Source organism: Euphorbia lathyris, chromosome 7, assembly GCF_963576675.1.
Source record: "Euphorbia lathyris chromosome 7, ddEupLath1.1, whole genome shotgun sequence".
NCBI classification, from domain to species: domain Eukaryota; kingdom Viridiplantae; phylum Streptophyta; class Magnoliopsida; order Malpighiales; family Euphorbiaceae; genus Euphorbia; species Euphorbia lathyris.
Window position 1 is genome coordinate 89,150,540 of NC_088916.1, and position 18,151 is coordinate 89,168,690.

The 18,151-nt window shown below is 35.7% G+C and overlaps 1 long non-coding RNA gene and 1 other non-coding gene across 3 annotated transcripts; both read left to right on the forward strand.

Annotated features, from left to right (window-relative positions):
* The first annotated feature begins 3,146 nt into the window (after positions 1-3,146).
* Positions 3,147-3,253, forward strand: LOC136201652 (small nucleolar RNA R71). Its single transcript, XR_010673998.1, has one exon. It is a non-coding gene; the product is annotated as a small nucleolar RNA R71 (small nucleolar RNA).
* Positions 3,254-15,243: 11,990 nt separating this feature from the next.
* LOC136201120 (uncharacterized) lies at positions 15,244-17,719 on the forward strand. Of its 2 annotated transcripts, none has more exons than XR_010673690.1 (3): positions 15,244-15,423; positions 15,661-15,724; positions 17,101-17,719. It is a non-coding gene; the product is annotated as an uncharacterized lncRNA (long non-coding RNA). The 2 variants fall into 2 exon arrangements; XR_010673689.1 differs by having other exon boundaries at positions 17,106-17,719.
* The last annotated feature ends 432 nt before the right edge of the window (positions 17,720-18,151 follow it).

Genomic DNA, 18,151 nt, shown 5'->3' on the forward strand with positions numbered 1-18,151 from the left:
ATAAATATCTTAATGCTGCATGATCGGTATAAATAATAACTTTTGAACCTAATAAATATGACCTAAACTTGTCACATGTAAAAACTACAGCTAACATTTCTTTTTCTGTTATGGTGTAATTTAATTGCGCACCAGACAGTGTGTGACTTGCATAATAAACGACATGAAGTTTCTTATCTTTCCTTTGACCTAAAACACATCCGACAGCTAAATCACTTGCATCACACATAATTTCAAATGGTAAATCCCAATCGGGTTTAACAATAATAGGTGCACTGACTAAAGCAGTTTTCAATGTTTCGAAAGCTTTAACGCATTCATCATTAAAATCAAAGGTTGAATCTTTCATGAGTAAATTAGTAAGTGGTTTGGAAATTACAGAAAAATTCTTAATAAATCTTCTGTAAAAACCAGCATGTCCTAAGAATGATCTTACTCCCTTAACAATAGTTGGAGGGGGTAATTTTTCTATTACTGAAGTTTTTTCTCTATCCACTTCTAATCCTTTTTCAGATATTTTGTGACCTAAAACAATTCATTCATCAACCATGAAATGACATTTTTCCCAGTTTAATACCAAATTCGTTTCTTCACACCTAGACAAAACTGTATCCAAGTTCTTTAGGCATGAATCAAAGGAATCTCCATAAACTGAAAAATTGTCCATAAAAACTTCCATGATATCTTCAATGAAATCATTAAAAATCGCAGTCATACAACGTTGAAATGTTGCAGGTGCGTTACATAGACCAAAGGGCATTCTTCTATATGCAAATGTTCCGTAGGGACACGTGAAGGTTGTTTTATCTTGGTCATCCGGGTAAATGTATATTTGAAAGAATCCGAAGTAACCATCTAGAAAACAGTAGAAAGCATGACCAGCTATCCTTTCGATCATTTGATCAATGAAAGGCAGAGGAAAATGATCTTTCCTAGTTGCTTTATTTAGATTTCTATAATCTATACAAACCCTCCAACCAGTGGTGGTTCGTGTAGGTATTAATTCACCTTCTTCATTCCTTACAACTGTTATGCCTCCTTTTTTAGGTACACAATGGATTGGACTAACCCATTCACTATCCGAAATAGGATAAATGATTCCATTGTCAAGAAGTTTAGTGATCTCATTTTTTACTACTTCTTTCATGTTTGGATTTAGGCGTCTTTGCCTATCCGCTTTAGGTGGCTTATCTTTTTCTAAGTGAATTCTATGCATTACAATACTTGGATTAATACCTTTTAAGTCTGAAATTTGCCAACCCATGCTTCCTATCCTATTTCTAACAACTTCTTTCAATTTTTCTTCTTGAACCTGTGTCAACTTGTTAGAGATAATTATAGGTAGAGAATCGCCTTCGCCTAAGAAAGTGTACCTCAAATGACTTGGTAATTCCTTAAGTTCTAATTCAGGTGGAACTACAATCGAAGGTGGAACTGGTCCATCTTCACAAATCAAAGGTTCTGGGTCCTTATCTTCTAGTTCTTCACTCATTATAGGTTCTATTATTTCTTCTTTCTGAACAATGTCATTTACACATTCTTCAATTAAATCAAGTTTCATACAAGCGAAATCTTCCATAGGATATTTCATTGCTTTGTTCATATCAAACTTAATCTTATCATCTCCTATCCGTAAAACTACTTTCCCTTCCGACACATCAACTAGAGCTCGTCCCGTGTTCATGAATGGTCTACTAAAGATCAGCGGACAGTTAACGTCATAAGCAAAATCTAAAATAACGAAATCGGTAGGAAAAATAAATTTGTCAACTTTAACTAAAACATCTTCAATTATACCGTATGGTCTTTTAGTGGTTTGATCCGCTAATTGCAAAACCATATTGGTACGTTTGATATCTTCTTCTAAGCCTAACTTATTAAAAATTGATAATGGCATCAAGTTAATGCTTGCTCCTAAATCACAAAGACAACTTGGGAATTCATTATCTCCCAATTTACACGGAATGGTAAAACATCCGGGATCTTTGAGTTTGGTGGGCAAATTGCTTGACACAATCGAACTACAATCTTCTGTTAGTGAAATGGATGAAATTCCTTCCCAACTGATTTTCTTTGAAATTAAATCTTTGAGGAATTTACCATAATTGGGAATTTGCGTAATTGCATCCATAAACGTCAAATTAATATGCAAATTTTTAAGTTTGTCTAAAAATGTTAAAAGTTGCTGATCATAGTCCTTGTTGCGGACTTTGTTTGGAAAAGGTGGTTTGGGTACAAAAGTTTTTGTACTAGAGTCAATTGGTGCATCTTTTTGATTTAACTTATCTTCTTTGGGCTTCGGTAAATCAGTTCCAGGTAAAGTCGAATTTCCGGGCATTTCCGGTCCTAAGTAATTTTTCCCTGAACGAAGAGTGATAACCTTAACATGCTCTTTCAGATTTTCTTCCGTATGGCTTGGAAGACTTCCCTCTTTGCGGGATGGAATTGATTTAGCGAGTTGTCCAATTTGAACCTCCAAATTATGGATGCTAGATGATTGGTTTTTAATAAGTTGATCGAATTTATTCTCGATCCGTTTAAAACCATCGTCGTGATTACTTATTTTTCCGCTCATAGCATCGATAAATTTGTCGATTTTAGAAGATAAAGTGCTAATCGTATCTCTTGATTGATTTTGATAATTAGTGGTACGATTTTCATTTGCGTTAGCATTATTATTATTATCTCTGCAGTTAAAGTTAGGATGATTTCTCCATCCAGGATTATATGTATTGGAATAAGGGTTATTAGTTTGGTTTTGTCCTTGGACAAAATTTACCTGTTCAATTTCACTCATACCTTCGTAATCCACATCCGTTTGGATTGGCTGACCATTAGGATCACATGGTGCCATAAACCTATCAATTTTGTGCGACAAGGCAGAAAATTAGGCTTGCAACATCGCTACTGGATCAAGATTTACTATACCTTTAACTGATGATGTAGTTGAGGATGATGGTTTCGCTACTGGTATGTGTCCACGTTCCGCGGGCCACATATTGCTGTTGATTGCCATTTCCTCTAAAAGTTCTCTTGCTTGGGCAGATGTTTTCTTCATGAATAACCCTCCAGACATAGCGTCCAATGAACCTCTAGTTGTAGGATTTAATCCATTATAAAATGTTTGCATTAAAAGTTCAGCGGGCAATTGGTGGTGAGGGCATAAACGTTGAAGTTCTTTAAAACGTTCCCAAGCCTCATAAAGAGTTTCACTATCATTTTGAGAAAAAAAAGTTAACTCTTTAATGACTCTTGCAGTTTTTGCTAAAGGAAATTTTTTTGATAAAAATGCTTGGGCTAATAGCTCCCAAGTCTCAAATGATGCGGCTGGCATAGAAGTCAACCACTCTTTGGCTCGATCCTTCAAAGTAAAAGGAAAAAGGCGAAGTTTGATTGCTTCTGCAGTCACATCAGTAATTTTAAAAGTGTCACAAATTTCTAAGAAATTTGTCAAGTGGGTATTAGGATATTCGTTAGGCAACCCGTAAAATGGTACGTTATTTTGTAACATATTAAGCAAGGCTGGCTTAATTTCAAAATGATGTGCATTAATTTGGGGTCTAACTATATTGTTTGTTACACCGGCCACTCCTGGCCTAGCGTAATCCATGAGTGTAGCCATAATTTCTGGCTCGGTAACTCTGGTTTTTATTGGGGTTTTGTTTTTGTTTTTGTTTTTGTTTTTATTATTGTTGTTGTTGTTGTTGTTTTTGTTATCTCTCTTGTTTTTCTTAAGAGTCCTTTCAATTTCTGGATCAATAGGCTCTGGTGGCGTGCCCGAACTCCGAGAACTGCGCATGAACTTGAAATTTCGCACGAACTGAAACTACCTTCGAAACATAATTTTGAAAAACAAATATGTTAGTAACCTGATATAATTAAAAATATAAAAGTTTGAATAAGTATAAATAAACCTAGATTCGAAATAAAATACGAAAAATCTAAATTTTTGTCAAAAAAATTGGCGTTCCCCGGCAACGGCGCCAAAAACTTGTTGAGCGATTTCCGCAAGTGCACGGTATACGCTTGTAGTAATAAAAGATATCGATCCCACAGGGAATTTTTTTCAACAAAAACCTATTCTGAATCGGTTAAATATACTTTTAAGGTTTATAATATGGAAAATCGTTTAATCGGTTTTGGTTTTGAAATTGCTAGAATAAGAATTAGATTAGAATATGAAGATGTTAGAAAATATCTGATTTAAGAATGAATTTGCAAAACATGAACGTTTTAGTACTTTTAGAAAAGTAAACAAGTATATTCGTTTGCATTAAGCAAAGAAACAACTTTAAACTTTGTATGAATTATAAAGATGAAATAAATGACGGAACCTCTAATTAATTGGCTTTGAACGCGACAAAACCCTTTTGGGTTAAATTGCCCTTAATCAAATTAAAACTCTTTCGAGATAATAATTTGCCTAAGTGTTCAACAAAGTTTCCTTGTAAAGATTTTGAATTAAACACGTTTTAATGAAAACACCAGCATCAATCCACTTCGGCTCCTTTACCAAAGTGCTGCATAAGAATCTATCGAATAGAACAGACTTTATTAGATGAAATATAAATTGATACAAGTTTACAGAGAACATGGAGTATTGGAAACATTCGACGGCGTGCAAGTGAACGGGTTGTCAATCCTTTCCTTGGGTTTCGTTAGAGGTTGTCAAGCTCCGGGGCGGATCCTCTACTCAATCTTCTCGCTGAATCTTCGTAATAGAGACTGCGTCGGTCTACTACCAAAATGTAAACTAAATTTGAACAATGTCTAAACGCTACTAAATTTGTTATTATTTTGTAAACAATGTGTGTACATCATATTGCTTTTTATAGAATCGAAATCTAACTTCTGAATCACTTGACTCGGAATTTCTGCATAAATTCTACACTAATTTCTTTCTTCTACATATGATATCTCACAACTCTTCATCAACCCTTTATTTATAGATGCTGAAGGGTCTTGATCGAAGTGTCGTGTCCGTTGTGAAGGATCGTATCCGTTGAGAAAGGACGTCTTTATCCACCCGAATGAACGCGTTTCGTCGAAAACGAAAGTATGTAACTAGGCTTCTTCAAACTCCTGCTCGTACCGAGAATATTAAATTCTCTACCGAGAATGGGGGAGCAACAATTTGTACTTCAGACGAAGGGAAGGAGGGCTGAGGAACGCGTGTCGCGACCGTGAAAGGGGGGGCCGCGGTCGCGGCACGGAGCGTTTTTCACCTCTTCGGCTCTCGTTCGTGTCCTCGACTTGGCGTTATTAATTTTCATCGCTTCGACTCCTTTTGTAGGGTTTTTCTTCTATTTTTGAGCTCTTTTTACTCCTATTTGGATTTTACCAAATATTTATGTACCTTGCATGAAAGAAACATATTCGAGAGTAAAAGTATTCTAAATAGGTATAAATGACATAAATTCGTAGCAATATTGATGTAATTACTAATGATATTTAAGGTATATTTTGGGCTTAACAGTTCCCTAAAGATAACTCGCAAAGGGCGCTGGTAATCGTGTCCTCGTACACAATAATCAATTACAAATATCAAAACAAGTAGTAAGTATCAACACGTATAGAGAAACGAAAATTGCAAATCATATATTATAAATATGGAACGTGTAAATGTGGAATACAACCAAGCCTAGTACATAGGAAGAGTACCAGCTAATTAGTAAGTAGAAAGGGAAGAATCGACCCTTGGAACTAGCTAACCGGACTCAAGGCCATCTCTTAGGTCTTCGAGGTGGAACTCTCGAGCTTGGTGGAAGAGGATGGAACAGAACTTCGACGGAGTGACAGAATAAGTGAACAAGCTCTCAAGGTGGTAGAGTTTGGTTACATAAAATCTGAATGAAGAAATGAGTGTTAATCACTCTTATTTATACACATCAAGTTCGGGGGTAAAATTGTAAATACACAAGTTACAAGTAAGAATTCACATTTTCAATGCAGGTTTCACATGGCACGCCCCGCGTGTCTGCCATTTACCCATCCCGTTGAAGCTTTCTTTTACGCGTGGACTGATTTAAGAGGAGTTGACTCAACCATGCTCCGCGTAGACCGGAGTACGCCCCGTGTGGTCGAGCTCCTGGAACTTAATATTGAAGCATTTCTCTTGTACGCCCCGCGTGTATCTGGGGATGCCCCACGTGGTAGAGCTCTTGGAACAAATGTCACTATTTTACACCTTGCATGCCCCGCGTGCTATGCTCTCCGCCCCGCGTGGTAGGTGTTGACTGTGTGGGAACGCGTGGGTTGAGTGTCGTGACTTAGTGGGAATTGACCGACGCCCCACGTACCTGCTGGATTATTCTTTAACCCGTACCTGCAAAATACGACTTACGAGAATCGAATTAGCTTGATGTTTTATTTTTCTGAAATTAATAAAAAATAATGGAAATTTATTAAAAGCATAAGTTTTATTTTATTTTGTTATTTAATTGAAAACACACTTATTTTTGTAATTAAACTTAATTATTAGCTCAAAAATAATCCGTGAATCACGCTAAAAGATGGGGACAAAACGTCCCTATCAACCTTCTCAGACTTTAGAGTTTTACTTATCCTCAAGTAAAGAAAGTCGAAAGACAATGGATTGAAACAATCAAGAAACAAACCCCTGGTTGGTTTAACCAAGTGCGTGATTTCAAAACTAAGGTTTTACGAAAAGTTTTCAATGAGCACTTACGTAAGCGGATGCGTGGCCAAATTTATTCGAAACCTCCATGATCAAACTTGATAGGCAATATTAACGGGGATTGACTATCTTTTGAGAACTCAATTGTATGTCACCAAGGTATTTCACTCTTAGCGCTCAATTTTCGGTGGGTTGTTGTTTGTACCCTCTTCTTTGTACTTACTCAAAGTCATCCCGAGTTTGCATGTTCATCTGAGTTTTTCCACCTATATTATGGTCGGGAAATATTAAAAATGAACCCGGAGGGGGGTTGTAATGTAGGTGGGCTTTTTAGTGGTAAGCGGTTAGTTTTAGAAACTCGAGTCCGAATACCGATTTTGGTGATTGCATCATTTTCTTATCGGTTTGTCGTAACAAGCACGAAAGATATATTTTGAAATTGCTCGGGTGGAGCTTGAGAATGCCTATTTTGCTCTCCATTTTTGCTTTATTTATTTTTCTTTTCTTTTTATTCGAGAGCGGCACAAAAACGATTTCAAAGATTATTTATGCTTTCTTGCTAGAGACTTAGCTTGTTTCGGTTTTTTTTGATGCATTTGATTTTGGTATTCGAATCAAGAGGAAAGAGGGTTATGTGTTAAAAGGGGGGTTAGCAAAGAAGTGGGTTAATAGGCTCGAGGGGGCTTCTTAGAGGTTTATGAAAACGAAGAAAAATAATTAAGAAAGAATTAGCCTAAGTGGGTTCATTTTATAATCTATTACCCTTCTTACCAAAATAAGTGTACTTAACCCGGTATTAATTGCAAACTCTATGAGTTGAGTGAAGTCAAAGCCCTCAAAATGTTATGAAAAAAATAGAGTTCTCGTACGAACTCTTTTAGGCTCAAAATACCTCACATAAGTTTCGGGTTCAATTGTGTACTTTCAAGTTATCGTAAAATTTTCAAAAATCCCGTCTTTATTGCCTTTTTAAATTTCACTATAAAGATAACTTGTGGGTTAGGACTCAATGCGTTTGTTAAGTGCAAATCTCGACTATGCATAAACTCCATAGCTTCGAAATCAAGACACTATCCCATTTTTCCTTTCACATGACACAAGATACATGCCAGACATTTGTTTTCGTGTCGTCTGAATATTTTTCGTGACAGTATTTTAACTCTATGTCATCTGAAGGTGAAATAAAAAATACGCTCGATTCTTAGATGACGTTACGATTACAGAAGCCTGTCATCCAAAGAAAACGCGCGTTTTTGTTAAATTCCACTTACTCATCAGATGACACCTGAAATAAATGGCTGTCATTGTATACGGAAAACAAAAAAAGCGGCAAACAAATTTCACTTACGTGGCCATATACCAAATTTAGGCGCTAGATGGTTTGACTGAAATTTCAACTCGTATAAAAAGCATGTCTCTCACCCAAAACCCCATTTTCTAGGTTACACAAATGTTGATCCCCTCTCATCTCTCTCTATCTGGTTGATTCATGCAATCAGTGAGCTCAAAATACGGTACTGGTAATTATCTATTGATTTTCATTGTTCCTTACTCTCCCTTTTCCTCATCCGATTTACTTTTGTGTATGTCGATTTCAGCAGCTGGAATAAGGATCTACTGATTTTCAGACTTATGATTTAAAGGGTTAGATCTCTCGCTTAGATACTGATTTTATTGTATTCATTGTTAGATTCACCGCTGAAAAGCTTGGGTCTTTATCTTTTTTAACCTAGGGCAATACAATGTCGGTTGCTGAAGATGTTCTGATTTCTTTTTATTTGAACATAATATTTACAGGGATAGTAAGAATGCTACATGCAAAGGCTAACTGAAGAGATTGTCAATCAGTTCTTGCGTTTAGCATATGGGAAGATTTCTTTAACTTATTGAGTATATATTGTTGTTATGTTGGTTTGAATTGATTGGTTGCAATGGGTGATGTTGTTGTGGGTGGTGCTGCTGAGATAGGTTTGCAATATATCTTCCACTTGGCTTGTTATCTGAATGAGTATGTTTGATGTACTGTTTAGGAACATAGAACTCATTTATTTAGGAAACTACCATGATTTAGTATATATATTGTTATGTGGGTTTGAACTGAGCGATTACATATATGTATGATATTGTGGGTGATGATGAAATGATTGGTATGAACTGATTGGTTAGATATAACTGTTTAGGAAGCTAGGACTCATAGAGTTTATGTATGAATGACCATTACGCATGTGGCTGATTACGCATACTCTAAAGCTTTGAATGTTCTTTGTGATTGACAATACTCTTATGCTATGAATGTTCATTTGGGCATGTAACTGATTAGTTACATGTATGATGTTGTTGTGATTGACCATACTCTTATGCTATGAATGTTCATTGAGTGAAATAATGTTCATGCCTACAACATATGGTTTGTGAAGCATAGTCATATGGTCAACCTAAATCTCCATTACTATGTATAATGTCACTTGGCTTGTTATGCTTATGGAAAAGTATTTAACATGGTGATGAAGTTGTACGATTCTCACAACAAAAGTTTATGACTAAGCTTGTGGTGACAGTATCATACACTTCATCACCTTGCTAACTTCATTATGAACTGTACAATCCAAGTGGTAGGTACATAATGGTGGCTTTAGGCAGGTACATAGTGATTCTAACAACATAAGTTTATGACTAAGCTTTTCAAAAGCATGTTAGGCATACTCTTAAAGCTGAAAAATGTTATGAATAAGGAATAGACATGCACGAAAATGATGAACTTGCATACTCTTAAAGCTGAAAATGATGAACTTGCATACTCTTTAGGAAGGTAGCTGATCATGCATACTCTTAAAGCTGAAAATGATGAACTTGTCTTATTCCTTTCTATTTTAACATGAGTTATGCCGATGAGATAGGTTTATAATATATCTTCCACTTGGCTTGTTATCTGATTGAAACCATTCAGAATGGTGATGGTTTTTCGATGCTATCAGCATAAGTTATGAACTTGTGGCTAGAGCATCGCAGACTTTATCACCATGCTCACTTTTCAGCGAGTACAATCCAAGCGGCAAGTATATTGTGAAGGGTTATTTATGTTCATTGCTATTAATGTTCATTTTGGCATGTAGATATGAATGTCCATTGTGATATGGGAATACTCTTATACCTATGAGCTATACCATATGTGTATGTGTCTATGTATGAAGCATGTTGGCTTTTTTATGTTCTGTTTAGGAAGTAGAACTGATTCGGTTTGTGTATGAATGTTCATTGGGCATGTAATATGTTATGTGTTACTTGAATATACATATGTTAGGAAGTAGAACTGATTCAATTTAGTAGACATAAACGAATAAGTTGACTACTTGTTATAGCATGTTATGCGTCACTTGAATATACATATATATGTCTACTTGAATAAGTTGTCTACTTTGTATTGCCTATCAAAAAAGTGTAACGTGCAAGGGGGGCATTATAATATGACGTGCGAATATCATACAAGGGGGGCGTGATGCGCGAATAGAAATGGGATTTGGATGCTAAAGAAACAATGGAGCTGGATGGATGGAGTAGAATATTGGAGAGGAATGGAGCCAACATTGAAGATTAGATTGATTACCAAGTAGATTTGTAATCAATAATCATTCTGTTCTTCAAGATTGGCTCTATGCCCATCCAGTAGTCCACACCATCAAGCTCAGTGTTTCTTTGGCATCCAAATCTCCTTTCTTCAAGAATGTGCAGATTATAACGAAGGATATCTGGATGATGGGGAACCATTTGAGTTAAATGGCGTCGAATACTGGCGGGGCATGGAGCCAACATTGAAGATCAGATTGATTACCAAGTACATTTGTAATCAGTAATCATTCTGTTCTTCAAGATTGGCTCTATGCCTATCCAGTAGTCCACACCATCTAACTCAATCATTGCCCAGCATCCAAATCTCCTTGTTATTCGCACATCACGCCCCCCTTGTACGTTATTCGCACGTCACATCATAATGCGCCCCTTGCGTGCTATTTTCACATCATATATCCCCTACATGCTCTCCAGTCCATCTCCTGGCAGTTGCTACATAACCTGCCCTGTTGCTGATGTATCGTTCAGCAATTCGCTCTCGGCCAGGAAATGGCCCCTCAATGAAGGGCTCTACCAACAGTCCATAAATATTCCACAGCAGCTATAAAATGCATAGATAAATGAAATTAGACCCCAAACATGAGTAGATAAACTAGATCCCAAACATGAATAGATAAATTAGACCCCAAATGCATAGATTTATAGCATCATCTTACCGTGGCAATACTATGGGCAGGGCGATCAAGCAGCTGGGGCATAGAAACATGCCCCAAGGGACCGATATTAGGATGATAAATTTTGGTCCTGAATATGACCTGCGAATAATAGTAATGTCATGAGTGTATTTGCATATATATGAACTGATTTATGTGTGTTAACAAGTTTATGCATGTTCTTACAACTCGCGGTGTGGAGGGGAAATCGACAGAGAAGTCCATATGGACTATGAATACACCTCCTTCGTAAGGGGTGTTTGGAGGGCCTTTTATCACGGCAGTCCATTGCCGACGGTCAGGACCTGCATATATTTTGACAAGCCACCTAGGTGCCTCATATCGGAGTAGGGCAATCTGAAACTCAATATTACGATAGAGGTTCCTTACAAGTCTATCCATGCTTGATATAACTAGTGTAAGTATAGTGTTACGTTGCCCTGGGTGACTCTTGAGAATTGTTAAACGCTTCATATTTATAATGTGGGTGGGTAAAAGTGAAGGGTCTCAAAATGGAGAAAGGGTAAAACAAGATTAATTAGGTCTATCTGTATACGGTACGTAATTAATGAGCATCATCAATTGGTTTTGCAGATATCAAGTTGGATTTGGCTTCCAATCAACACCACCACGCCTCTTGAAAGATTGACATATTGACAAATTTGGAGATGTACATTGTTTATTTTTTTTACCTTACTACATTCAGAAATTTGTGTAGTTCAAATGTAAACAGATTATGAGCATTAGTCTCCAATAAAATTAAAATCATTGATATACATAAATTCTCGTTCATTTGATTATTGTTCATTTCCAGATTCATTCGAAGAAGAAGGCAAGGAGTGACATTTACGGTTAAAAAAATATCATCTAAACAACAATAAAAAGACATTAAAATAAAAGAATCTGTCATCTAAAATAAATCTATTGACATGATTGATTAAGACCTATGCCATCTGATACAAGTTACTACGACAGAAATTATTATAAAAACTGTCACCGCGAATACAAATATGCCAATTTCCCATATAGCTACTTGACATTTTTAATTATTAGTATGTCATGTGATGACATTAAAGGTGACATTAATAAATAAAAAGATGCATCGTAACAATATTCATATGGCAGTACGAAACTACGCTGATGTCATGTATAGTATCTTCAAATGACAAAACCTAACCGTGGTCTGAAGGTGAAACAGACGGCAGCGAGCCCTGTGACAGATTTATATCTCGCGGGACGACGGTTTCTAGCCGTCGTCTGAAGGGGGCTATGGCGTAGTGAGACTTAAATTTCTTAATTAAACTGATCCTTTGTGTTTTAACGTTTTTACTTTTAAGGACAAATAACGGAACTTTTAAGTAATCTCGGAGGGAGGTGATGTGTCTGAAGAATTTTTTTTTTGAACCAATAAATTAGTTTAATTATTTTGTTTATTTTTATTTTTATTTTTGTTAGTGCAAAACAAACTACTAGTGCGTGGTTGCATGACCCTCCGCGTGAATAAAAAGACGTTAATTCCAAAAACGTCGCAAATTAAGACAAAACGGAAATAAAAACATAAAAAGGATTATTGTACGTTAACAAAAGACCCTGCAGGTTTGTTTCTACACGGGGCGAACCCGTGAGTACGCTCCGCGTGACATGCTTTTTATTACATATTTCCCGGCAGAGATCTAGACAAGCGGGGCGTGCCTATGGGCGCGCTCCGTGTGAACCATGTTTCCAGCCGTTTATTAACTCAGAGACTGGTTTATGCGGGGCTTGCCCAGAGGTACGCTCTGCGTGAACTTTATTGCGGTACTGAAATGAAACGTTAAAAATGGTACGAACACGCACTAATCATAAGACATAAAAAAGTAAAAACTAAAATGCATATATATTAATAAATAACAACAAAGAACAAAAATGAAAACGCACTAAACACAAAATAGACGTGAATGCCAAAAACGTCTTAAAAACAAAAAGAACATAAAAAACACGAAAACAAAAACACAAAACAAAAAGAACTAAGGTTGAGGCGGGGGAGGATTCCCGTGAATGTTGAAATGGGTGAAGAAGGTGTTGGTGAAGGCCTCGAAGCTTTCCCGACCCGCTTGCCTTTGAGCTTCGAGCTTGTCAAAGAGGGTGGCAAGGGCGGCTTGGTCCATGAGGCGATGGGCCTCAAGAGTATCAAACCAAGCATTCATGGCAGCCCGGTCTTGTCGTTGGTTGCCTTCCAAGATTTCCAACCGAGCATGAATCGATTGGAAGTCGGGGTTGGTGGAGGAGGAAGGACCGGTTGGCATGTCACCCAAATCATCGAAGTCATAGTCTGAATCCTATTCCCCCACCTCTTGTTGGTGGTCGGCACACGAACTCTCACCCGGACCAGAGGTAGGGCGATGGAGGGTTTTGAAAGCATTTTTGTCCAAAGGACGGGGTCAAAATGGGGTAGGCGATCAAAGGCCTCTTGACCGAGCGCGGAGGAGGCGTAGATGGTGACCAAGTGCCCCAAACCAAACCTGGCACGCCTCTTCGGGAGTCAATCTACTTTTTTATCGAAGTTCAAAGGAGTTCCCGATATATTAAGCCTAAATGTAACCATTAATATAGATACATAGTAAAATTACATGTAATTCAAAAACACCATACTTATTGGACACTAATTCGAATAGTTGGAATTTCATCATCAACCTAACCTTTGAATTTGAATGGTTCTTTGAAGCAAACATAATTATGGATGTAAACGGGTGATGTGAGGATTACATTCCCCATCCCCGCTCCCCGTCCTATTCGATAGTATAACCACAAAAAATAAGACTGATGTCTATTGAATGGCAAAAAGAAAGAACAAATTTGACCTAACCGAATAACTTAATTTAAAAAGAATCAGTGAACAATTCAAAAACAAAAAATACTACATAACAAAACAAAAAAAAATCATTCTTAAAAGGGAATGAATCCGGAAATCCGCATGGGGGAAAATCAAAGATGTGTATGGTGATACCTATCTCCACTCCCTCCCCGTCCGCGCCTGCATGGGACAAAACAATCCTTATCATCATCTCGTGGGGATTCCTCGTCTCTCAAGCCCCATTTTCCATCCTAAACATGATTATAACGTAGAAATATTTTGAGTTGACTCTGAGTTGATTCATTTAGATTAAGTTTCACATTATCAATAATAAAAAAAAATACTGCCATTAAATTCTATATTGTAATTTAATAATCAATTAATTAAAAAAATTACGTCATTTAATAGTTCCAACATCTATAAGATTTAATATCTAAAATTATTATTGTCAAAAAGTATCCTGATGCCACTTATCTTTAATTTTTTGGTGTATTAAGTCATTGATCTTTTATTTAGACACAATATTAAGACTAATATTTGGCCCAAACTGTAGTGAGAGACACCTTGTGTCACATGTCAAAAAGAAAATAACTTATAGATAAATAATTACGAACTTTTAAAAATTTAGAGAACAATTGAAGTTTTGAGGGTATTGAATTTACTTATATAAAGATAAAAGTTATTAAATGCAATTGAACAAACAAACGAGATTATTAAAAATAATTACACAAAAGAGGGACTAATTATGAACTTTAAAACTTTAGGAAGTAGGTGAAGTCATATTTAAATTTTTAACCAAATATATATTATCTTCCAGGGCAGTCATATTGGGATACAAAATGACCCTATTACTCTGTTATTTTATGTGTCTCTGTTTAACCCAAATATAACAGTTAATTTATTTTTTTTAAATAGACCGACAGACCAACACGTTAAGAGTAACACAATTTAGAGATTTTATGATGTGTTTTTCAAAATAGGACTAAACAATGTGTTAGGGAAAAAAGAGGGGTCTAATAAATTATCTACTCATAAAATTATGATACGATTTTACTCTCTTATTTTCTCTTGCTCCATCTACTTGGCCCAAACATTTAACTTCCCCCGAACTTTCAAACGTTCTAAATGGTCTCTTATTCTTGTTTGATTGTATTCAATAACCTCGTATTTCTGAATAGAATCGTTTGGATGTAGAAAGTGAGAGACATGCTCCGCCACATGTCAAAAAGAAACTCCAAATATATAAATAATTATGAACTCATGGAAGTTCACCGGGATAGTTGAAGTTTTGAGATTATTGAATATAATTGGACAAATACAAGGTTATTGAATGCAATTGGATAAGAATTTAAGGTTATTGCATGTAATTATATAAGAATAGAGAGTACTTTAGCACTTTTAAACATTTAGGGCGTTGTTGGAATGTATGAAGTGTATTATTTGATACTAATTAATTATCTCACATAAATGGTCTCGCCTATATAACTGTACTTACTGTTTTCACAACTTTGGTTTTCTCCATAACTGTACTTACTGTTTTCACAACTTTGGTTTTCTCCGCCGGTCTCTTCTCTTCCCCCCAGAGAGATCTCAAATCTGGAAAGTTGCTGTCATGTTGGTGGTGTGCGATTAGGGTTTACCCTGTGTAGAAAGTGGCTCAACCGATCTTCGAGGTAACAAATCAAATCAAATCAAATCTATGAAAACCAATTAAATCAGTATCCAGCAATGCTTTTAGAATCTCATCAAATTAAATCTATGAAAACCAATTAAATCAGCATCCAGCAATGCTTTCAGAATCTCAACAGATGAAAATATTATTGGCCTATTCCAAGTTATTTCTGAGTTTTTGTTGGCATTTATTATTTGCTGCTCATTGGATTTTGATTTTATAATGATTTTTTTTGCAGGAAATATTTTGTTTCCGAGCAACTACTTAAAAGCTATTGAATTTTAGAAGCATAGTTCTTTCTGGTAAACCTTTGGACTTTTCATCAGTTGAATTTTAGGTTTCAATGTCAATTGTGAAGATCTATATATATTACTCCTAATCTATGCTATTCGGAAATATGCTTATCTAATGTGAGTTGAACAGCATCACTATGCTTTATTGGTAATGAGTTTTGCAGCTTATTAATTGTTTTCTAACTGTCAAAAAAGACTCTTTGTAATTATATACATAATTACAATATTTGCGGAAAAGTAAGTCTTCCAATTCAATTGAATTTCTAGTTTGAAAACTTTATTCGTTTATAACCAATTATAATTCAATTTAATTAATTGTCATAGTAAAATCAATTAATTATTTTATAAGTGTAAAAAGAAGACTATAAAATGCATGGTCCATTGTTGGTTCTGGCTGGTCCGGAAGAGATTCAAATAGGGACTAATGTTATTTGGAAATTACTTTCTATATGAGCTAGCAGGGCGGGCTTTCCAGTGGTAGTTCTGAGAGTCCTATAGTTGTCATAGAAGCTTCACAAACTCCTTTTATTAGTTCAGGGATGCAGAATCACCCGATAGTAACAAGTCTTGGAAATAGGTACATTGGAAGTATCAATCCACGAAAAACAATAATATAAAGAAGTGATTGTAGTTCATGTTTGGATGTGAAAACCACTAGTACCAAAGAAAATGACACTTTCTTAATGTATATTTATAAATAGGAAACAGCTAGCAGATAAATACCTATAACTTTAACAAGCATGTGAGAGTTTTTCTGGAGGTAGTCATAAGGGTCAGATTTGACTCTTACAATACTTCCTACTATCTTTTCTTCAAATGTTTTTGAATCCTCGAGAAGCTCCTGAACTAAACTCTTTTTCAAATAGATAAGTTTAATATTATCAGGAATAACCAGTTCATTGTTCCTGTTGAATTTTAGGTTTTAATGAGAATTGTGAAGATCTATATTACTCCTAATGGATGCTTATCTAATATGAGTTGAATGCTAGGAATAGCATCACTATATTCCATGCTTTACTGGTAATGAGTTTTGCAGCTTATTAATTGTTTTCTAACTGTCAAAAAAAGACTCTTTGTAATTATAATATTTGCGGAAAAGTAATAGTCTTCCAATTCAATTGAATTTCTAGTTTGAGGACTTAATTTGTTTCTAACCAATTATAATTGAATTTAATTAATTGTCATAGTAAAATCAATTAAGTGTAAAAAGAAGACTATAAAATGCATGGTTCATTGTTTGTTCTGGCTGCTCAGGAAAGAGATTCACATAGGGACTAATGTTATTTGGAAATTACATTCTACATGAGCTAGCGGGGCGGGCTTTCCAGTGGTAGTTCTGAGAGTCTTATAGTTGTTATAGAAGCTTCACAAACTCTTTTTATTAGTTCAGGGATGCAGAATCACGAGATTGTAACTGGACATTGGGATAATAATTTGAAGTCACCATCCGAATTCCATATGTATATTGAGCAAATGCAACAAATATTGGAAAAAGCTCGGATGTCCTACCATGCGAAAGAGCAGGCTTATCAAAACTTGAGTATGCATTATCAAATGTTGCTTAGCGAGTTCGATCATTAGAATAACATGGTTCATAATTTGCACAAGGCGAAGATGGAGGAGCAACAGAGAAGACATATGGAGACTTCTAGGCTGAAACACGAACTATACATGACCAGAAATCTCTTAGCTGGCTATGAAAAAGCTTTGAATGAGACAACTAAAGAATTGGCCGAGTATAGAAAGAAATGCCCTTTGCCTGGAGAACAAATTTACATGGATATAGGGTCTGGTGGTGTTGGTTTGAGCACGAGTGAACAGGAGAAGTTGCCTTTTAAAGAAGAGATGACACAATGTGCTCCAGGGGAAGAACAAGATATGACAGAATGTGCTCCATCCGAAAAACAAGTTACTCAACAATCTATTTAACTGATACAACTTTATGTTTTAAGTGAAATTTGATTGAAATTTCTTAACTTTGTTTTAAACATTGTTGGTATGCTAATTTTTGTTATTAGACGTTTCTATCATAATTAGTTTGTCTATGATAAAACTATGCCAGCTATGCTTGAAAGGTAACTTGATTTCAATGTTATCTACATTTCATCAGCCTATGGTCTCTGCATCTTTATGGGATGTTCTTAATTTAAATTGTTTGATCCAACACTGATAAAGAGAGTCAATTTAATTCCATTTGACAACTTAATATGTATTTTCATTGTTTCCAAGTAAATAGAGTGAATTTCTAAAAGAGTACAACTAGAAAATGGAAAAGAACCTGAAATGAAATGAAAAGGGGCAATGCTAATGAGAAAGAGTTTCCCTGCAACATAGTATATATGTTTGCTTCATCTATAAAGCAACCTTTGTTAATAAATGTGATGAAAATAATTGATATCCCTCTTTTGTTGACTATTTTGATTTGTTTTGTTATAA